Raw genomic sequence first — 8,220 nt, 5'->3', positions numbered from 1 at the left:
TCTAAAGGAATATCAATGCTTTCTCATAACAGCAGCTAGACTTTTTGAGCAACTATCTTAGGCACTGAATTATACATTTTATATATGCTGTGTCTTATCCATTTATCAATCCGGCAAAGAACGTTTTTCTTAACTTCACTTTTTTTCCCAGAGAACATCAAGGCTCAGAAAAATGAAGTAATTTGCCCAAGCACATAAAGAAAAGACTGGGAGTAGATTCAAAGCCAGATCCATTTATCCTTAAAGTGCATGCTTTGTCCTTTCTAACTTCATGTGTCCCTTCGAATTTTTGGTATTCTGACCTATTACTTGAATGACTGCAAGGTCCACTTTGCTAAACAATATTCTGACAGTAATGTGCACATTTACCTACGACAGGGAACTGCTTCTGTTAACTCTGCTTGAGAGCAAAATGTACAGGACATTGTCAAGTATAGACGAATTGGGTCTTTTCCATACTGGAACTCAATAGCCAGAAGCAATATAGACCTAAGCTATGATTCTTACTAAATGCATGTTAGCTATCTTTGGCAGTGTGTGGATTCCTTCCTGTCACTACAATACTACCAGTACTGATTGTGATGATTTAATATCTATTTATTAGATAAATACAGGAAATTGCACTTTTAGGGAAAAAATGGTCACAGAATGACACTTTTTCCTAGATACTTATACATTATGAATTTACACAGTACTACGATCAGAAGTTTATAAAGACTCATGTCATTGTAAACCATATTGTGCTGCAGAACTTAAAAATTTATGTTTTATAACCCACTGAAGTGATGATAGTATTTTTATTTAGTGTAAACAATTCAAAATTTCTACCTTAACTCAGTGAAAATATGTAGTTCTTTCTATTTCATGTTTATTTCAGAAAAGAAGTAGTTACACAGTTGATTGTAGTTTGCACATCATGTATTAGGACAATTAAGTCTCTTACATGTTACCATATGAATCTCAAGTTTAAACAAGTGATTAAAATGAGCTTATTTTTTCTCTTAGCAAATTATTAACACGCGTGATTTGGGCTCTTCTTGCTCTTTGTACTATCTTACTATTATTACCACTTTGGCCGTATTCTTTTGTATAAACAGTTGCACCTCGCATGGCATATCGCTCTTCATTGGCACAATAAATATTTTTAAATAAAGCTGCGTCACAAAAATGTTAGGAAGCCTTCTCCCCAGGATTTCCTTTGCTAAGGGTTGTTACCATCTTGCCTGATTGGTAATTGCATTTTTTAGCTTTATTGATCATCTCTTCCTCTTATTAACTGTGGGTCAGTAGCTCCTTTGGCCACTTCCTCCATGTCCTCAGTGGAAAGTTTCTGTGACTGTGATGTCATAGGTGGCCTCCGTGAACCTAAATAGCTTCAGTTTTGTGTTCTTCCTTTGGGGAGTTTTTCTTCTTTTTGGAGGCTTTTCTTTTCTTTTTCTCTTCCTTTATTTGGTATTCTTCCTCTATAATAAAAAAGAATGGAGGAAAAAGGATTGAGAATCAACCACTGGGAAAAGTAGAAATTAACTTTGGTTGTATAGGACTTGGGTACTCACTGTTGTCGCTTTTCCTGTCAGCTAAAGAAAGGAAGTGGACTGCGGGAAAGAGAACAAAGTGAAGAGGAAGCAGAAATCCAACCACTGAGAAGAGATGGCTGAACATTCATTTCTTGCCAGGTAATGTTTTTGTTCAGTACTACCAAGTTTGATCATGTCCTTTACAAGACATGAGCTGCTTCTGCAGTATTTGAGCATTTAGATTGATGTTAAAGTTAACTGGGTGTGAGAAGACAGAGTTGGGGTGTAGAGGGCTGCATGATGGATTCTGGGAGCCCCCTGTGCTCAGATCCTCGGGTCCTAGTGTCATTATTATGTGGTCTGGTGGCCAATCTCAGTCTGTTACAGGGTCCATGGACCTAGCATAGGAGCTATCAAGATACCATTTCTTTAGGCACTAGTTTACGTTTTTAGGGAGAAACAAGTCAATCACCAGGCAGACATAATTATGACGGTCTTCCAGAACCTCAAGAAGTCTTGTTTAGACCTAGGGGGTAGGCAAGAGAATCAGTAAAGACTGGGGAAAACCACTAAACCAAAAGACCCAGATGTTTTTTTCTTTGCTATGAACTAACACTATGATCTTTGACAAATCTTTTTATTTCTCTGGTTCTATTTTCTAAATTTTTCAGATGAGTTGTCTCAGGTGCGCTTTAAAGCACTGTATAGTTTTGGGATTCTACTTCTATCAGCTGTGATCATTCATACTGTCCATTATATTGTTTAGTGCTGATGTCAACTATTATTACTAATCTTCGCTTATTAATTCATTAAGCAATTACTGGTGAGCATCCACAATGCATCCAGATCTGTGCTAGATGCTGGGGATACATCAGTGAATAAAGCTGACAAAGATTCCTGTCTTCTTCTCCCCACATCTCCCAAACTCACATTCTTGCAGACAGAAACAGGCAATAAACAAACAAAGAAGAAGAAGAAGAAGAAGAAGAAGAAGAAGAAGAAGAAAATGTATATTGTGATAGTAAGTTCTATATTAAAAAAAAATAAAACATGACAGGGAAGATCAGGAGTACTGAGGTGAGGAGGAGTTGAAATTCAAATGAGGTAGTTAGGATAAATCTTATTGAGAAGATGACATTGAGTAAAGACCTGGAGAAGGAGAAGTGAGCTGTATGGATATGAGCTGTAAAAGTAATACAAGCAGAGAGAGAGTGACCAGTGGCAAGGTCCTAAAGCAGGAGCATTTCTGAATGTTCCAGAAACAGCAAGGGAGGCAGTGTGCAGGGGGGTCTAGGGGAGAAAACTAGGGAAGAAGTTCAAAAGGCTAGGGGAAAAACATTTGGCTCTGTGGGCCATTGTAGAGATTTGGGCTTTTACTGTCAGTGAAACAGGAAACTATGACAAGCTCTGAGCCAAGGGATGATATAATTAATTACTGCAGCACTCCAGATGAGAAATGATGGTGGCTCACCAGGGCCATGTTTGTGCAAATTTAAGATGTGATTGAGGTCTAGTTCTATTTTGAAGCTGGAGCTAACAGGTTGTAGACAGTTTAGATACAGGGTATGGGAGAAAGAGAGACCCGTCTTGAGCTACCAGAAAGATCTAGCTGTCAGCGGCTTGGGAGGGACAGACATGGAAGAGATTCGGGGAGTGATACCAGGAATTAAGTTTGGGTATTTGAGTTTGAAGTCGAAATGAGCTCTGGCTGGGGGTCTATACCTGTGAGTCATCCATTTAGAGTTGGTATTTAAAGCCAAAAGACTTGGATGAAAGAGATCACCATGGGAGTGTGTGTAGACAGAGAAGAGATCAAAGGATTGAGTTCTGGTTCCTCCAACATGAGGAGGAAAATACAAAAGAGATGAAGAATGACAGCGGAGGTCAGGGGAAACCGAATAAATGTGTACTTCTATGTATCTCGTTCCTGAAGGAATTTAGATTTATTTATTATTTATTATTATTTTTTAGATTGTATTTATTATTTGACAGAGAGAGACAGAGAGAGAGAGTCACAGCAGGAGAGGGAACACAAGCAGGGGGAGTGGGAGAGGGAGAAGCAGGCTTCCCACTGAGCAGGGGAACCCTGGACCCTGGGATCATGACCTGATTTGAAGGCAGCCACTTAATGACTGGGAGTCACCCAGGCACCCCAGCATTTAGATTTATAATCAAAGTTACTATAGTAAAACTTTTACTATAGTAAAACTTTGGCAGCTGAAAGTGAATTAGGTATTTCACAAATGGGGGTGTCTGTGTTGTTCAGTCAGTGGAGCATCCAACTCCGATTTGAATGGTACTTAAAAAAAAAAAGATTATTTATTTGAGAGAGATAGAGAGATAGCAACAGAGATAGTGAGAGAGAGCATAAGCAGGGAGGTGAGGGAACACAAGCCGGGAAGAGAGGGAGAAGCAGACTTCCTACTGAGCAGGGAGCCCAGTGTAATGCGGTACTCTTATCTGAGGACCGTGGTGTGACCTGAGCCGAAGGCAGACTCTTAACTGACTGAGCCACCCAGGAGCCCCTTGAATGGTACTTGCCAGGGTTGAATTCAGAACCTGGAAATTAAAACATGAGCAGATATCAAGAGTCAGAAGCTTAACCCACTGAACCACCCAGGTACCCACATTTGGAAAGATCTTTTAAATACAGTATCATTTAAGTCATTGATATTATAAAGATACTGTAAAGAAATTGTCTAGCTTATAAGTTCTTCTTCAAATTTCCTGATTAGGTCGTTTAGTCATGATAGCTTTTCGTGTGTGTGTGTGTGTGTGTGTGTTTTAAAGTGTGGGAAAAATCTTTTTTTTTTTTTTAAAGATTTTATTTTATTATTTGACAGAGATCACAAGTAGACAGAGAGACAGGCAGAGAGAGAGGGGAAAGCAGACTCCCTGCTGAGCAGAGAACCCAGTGCGGGGCTTGATCTCAGGACTCCGAGATCATGACCTGAGCCGAAGCTTAACCCACTGAGCCACCCAGGCGCCCCATCATGTGTGTTTTTAAAAGTAAGCAAAACCTTGAAGAATTCTGATGCTGTGGCAGCTGGCCAAAGACCATGTTTTCATTGTTTATCTGATTATCTTTTATTTATTGTGAGAGAAAAAGTAGGCATCACCTAAAGAAAGGGAAGATGTAAATGGTCTCCAGATGAATAAAGGGGTATTTCAAGAGAGTCCTCGCAGCAAAACTAGGTTTCTAGTTCTGTGTTACTTTGAAAGGAATGTCCTGCATAAAAATGTTAGACTGGGTTGACATATCATGAAAATAACTAAAAGGTGTCAGAGAATAGGGAATCTGAGAGAGGGAAACATTAACCTCCGTTTTTGTCAAGAGAAGAATAAAAGATTAAAGAAAGAACTTTTTCTCAAGAATAAGAACCACCTTTCCATATTGCTTTTCTCTGAGTTGCAGAAATGTTTCAGGTTGATGCAAATACATTGGTGAAGAAGCGTCAGATTCATCAAGATTTAGCTAATTCTGGTACATTTCTGGTAATTTCTGGTAATTACTGGGAGGTCAAATGCATTTGCTTTCATTCTTTTCTAGATATAAAATCCTATATGGAGGCAGGAGTAAAACTCAAAAGGTTAAATAACTAACAATTATACACTGAGAATAGCATGCCTCTACACAGTGAAGTTTCTCTTAGGTTTAACAAATATATTGGTGGACATGAGTGAAAGTGCAATTACTTTGACAGTTCATGTTAAGCGACAACATGACTTTCATGTAAGAACCAAATTGTTAAGCTATTCCTTAATCTGTTCCATATAGATATTTGACCAAATTTTTGTTATTACCTCTAGAATGTCAGTGTAGATAAAGGAGGGACTCCAGGCAGTCACCTGAGTGAACTCATTTATATCTCTGTTATCTTTGATTCTCCTTTAACACCCTCAACACCAATGCTGTTGACAAATCTATTTCTGCATTCCAGGACTGTTAGCTAATTATTTGCAGATCCTTGGAATCCGCAAACATTCAGAGACTAGCACTGAAGCTGATTGAAAAACTCCTTATGATAATTAAATTACTCCTGAATTTTTGTTGTGTATAAGGAAAAAAAATCCAGAAATGGTCCCTTTTGAGATTCCGCCCAACCCAAATCACATAGAACTTTTAAAGTAAGAACATCAGAGATTAAGTGCTTTGTTTCAATTGCTTGCTAACTCTCAAGTTGCATTAATGTCACAGAACTCTCCAAATTTTCTGGTAAGACATAAAATCAAAGGCATTTTACTTTATGAACTGATGGATTTTATGCCTGAAATAGTAAATAAGGATACCATAGAATGCTTTGTGAAATTGTTTGAAATTTCTGAAAATGACATATAAAATATTAGATAAGTTTCTTTAAATGAGTTCAAGAAACAGTCTTAAAAATGGGGAGAAAATGAATTTTACAGATTAGTGTTGGATGCTAAGAAGTTAGTTGACTTGAAATATTTTTTCATCAGTACAATGCCTAGGGCACTAATTTCTGAGACTTTGTTTCTCCTTTTATGAAATGGAAATTCTAATATTTTCCATGGATTTACCACATGGAAAAACAAAAAGTATACATAAGATATTTAGTGAAGATACCATTTATCTTTGCAAATACTATTATTTATCAGAAGAATTAATTCTAATGAATGTAAGTAGAGTAAGCAATTATATTCAACTTTAAAATTATTTTTTTTCTTTTTTCCAGTTTTTAAAATTGAGGTAGAATTGATTTATAACATATCAGTTTTAGGTGTACAACATGATGCTTCACTGTATGTATATATTGTGAAATGATTGTCATAATAAGTCTAGTTAATATCTTTCACTACTCATATTTGTATAATTTTTCTTATGATGACAACTTCTAAGCTCTACTTCAACTTTTTAATTTTTAATTTTTAAATTTTTTTAGACTCAAACTTTTTTTTAGCAATTTTCAAATATACAATACCATATTATCATAACTCCTAAATATATAATACTGTATTATTAATTATAGACAACTACCTTTCTGAAACGTAAATACTACATAGTATTAAAAAAGTTCTTCCAAATCAGGAAAAGTGAACACCGGTGATATTTGTATTACTTGCCAAGAAAAACAAAGGTTTGAAAAGACATCTGAAAAACACTTGTGCAAACAGAAGTCTTCATAATAATGTAAGAGTGAAGATGGTAGGGAGAGTCTTTGAAAAGGATTGAATTAAAGAGCTGAGCAATGAGGCTAGATGGGGAATGGTACTATAGCCTTGAAAAATTGACAGTAATACATGCCCCACGGTGCATGTACGCAAAAACATCGCCATAGATGTTAAAAGCACAAGTGTACGTCTAAATGAGAACTTGATGCTATAGCCAAAGTCCTTCTCTTAAATTGTTGCCTTCTTAAATTAGCACTGAAGAGACTAGAACAGAACAGGATACAAAACAGACCTATATCTCTGGGCGGCTGATAGTGTGCATATGTTTATATAAAGTGTATTTTCTATAGAGGGATAGGATTGGAGGTCAGGATTAAGAAATGTAGAATTGCCATTATCCAAGTAAAGTGAGTTCATGACATTTGAGATTCAATTGTCAGAGAAGAAAGAGCACAGAGAACACTAGGTTTACCCTGACTTTATCCACTACTTTTAGCTTTGTTAAAAAAAAAAAAAAAAAAAAGGCCCAAATGCTTATTTTTAACTTGAAACAAAAAGAAAGGTATAGAGGAAGGGAAACAGGAGAAGAAGGGAGGAGAGAGGGATGGGGGAACGATTCAAGTACCAGAGAAAGGCTATGTTTATCCTGTGAAAATATGCATTTCTTTCTCTAACCAGCTCATAGTAGTTATAAAAATCCTGGCACACCATTTAGCAACTCCCCCCTCCCTGGTATTGTCTAGGGAAGAACAACATTAATTTCAGTTTACCACAAGTGCCATTATTCCATTTTTTTAAAAGTAGTTTTAAGAATTGTTTAATAAAAACACTCTAAGAGGTAAACAAAGAGCACTGAAAATTATTAAAAATATAACCATCTACCCCTGAGGGTAGAAGTTAAGGTCACCCTTCTTTCTCTCAATTTTCTGTCCTCAAACATTTCTGGAAAATGGTCTTTAGTTTCTGCAAGGAATTATTGGTAATAGTTGTAACCTCATGGTTTCACTAGCGATTCCAAGAACAAAGTTTGAGCTATGCCTATGGTTTATGGGTGCTAATTTAAGGTCCAACAATTTTTTTTTCATAACTGTCTTTGTATCCTGTACATACCTGTTTACACTTTACATCTGTGTAGGGTCAAGCAGGCTCCAAGCCTCTAAACCCAGCCTAGAGTATTAGAATATTCTAACAAGGCGGTGACAAAGCACTTCGGGCAAAAGTCAATCAAGCTTCACTGGTTTGGTGTTCTACCTAGAGGAACTTGCCATTAGCATTTAGGCACAAAAAAAGATAAACTTCAGTAGTTAAAGTGTGAGTACATTTTCTAGATAATCAGTCTTTGGCCCAAGAATGCCAAAATAAAGCCCTAGAATTCTTGGGGCACCTGGGTGGCTCAGTTGTTAAGCATCTGCCTTCGGCTCAGGTCATGATCCCAGGGTCCTGGGATCGAGCCCTGCATGGAATCCTGCATCGGGCTCTCTGCTCAGCAGGGAGCCTGCTTCCTCCTCTTTCTCTGCCTGGTGCTCTGCCTACTTGTGATCTCTGTCTGTCAAATAAATAAATAAAATCT

General features: G+C 37.2%; 1 long non-coding RNA gene across 1 annotated transcript in view; it reads right to left on the bottom strand.

The window, feature by feature from the left end:
- Positions 1–846: 846 nt before the first annotated feature.
- The window catches only part of LOC131832050 (uncharacterized), a 47,439-nt gene continuing 40,065 nt past the window's right edge, over positions 847–8,220 (bottom strand). The window contains exon 3 of the long non-coding RNA XR_009353906.1: positions 847–1,463. This is a non-coding gene — a long non-coding RNA (uncharacterized LOC131832050). The remainder of the gene's footprint in view (positions 1,464–8,220) is intronic.

Source organism: Mustela lutreola, chromosome 1, assembly GCF_030435805.1.
Source record: "Mustela lutreola isolate mMusLut2 chromosome 1, mMusLut2.pri, whole genome shotgun sequence".
In the NCBI taxonomy this organism is placed as follows: Eukaryota; Metazoa; Chordata; class Mammalia; order Carnivora; family Mustelidae; genus Mustela; species Mustela lutreola.
The sequence above is the reverse complement of the archived record's forward strand: the minus strand, read 5'-3'. Positions and strand labels throughout refer to the sequence as shown.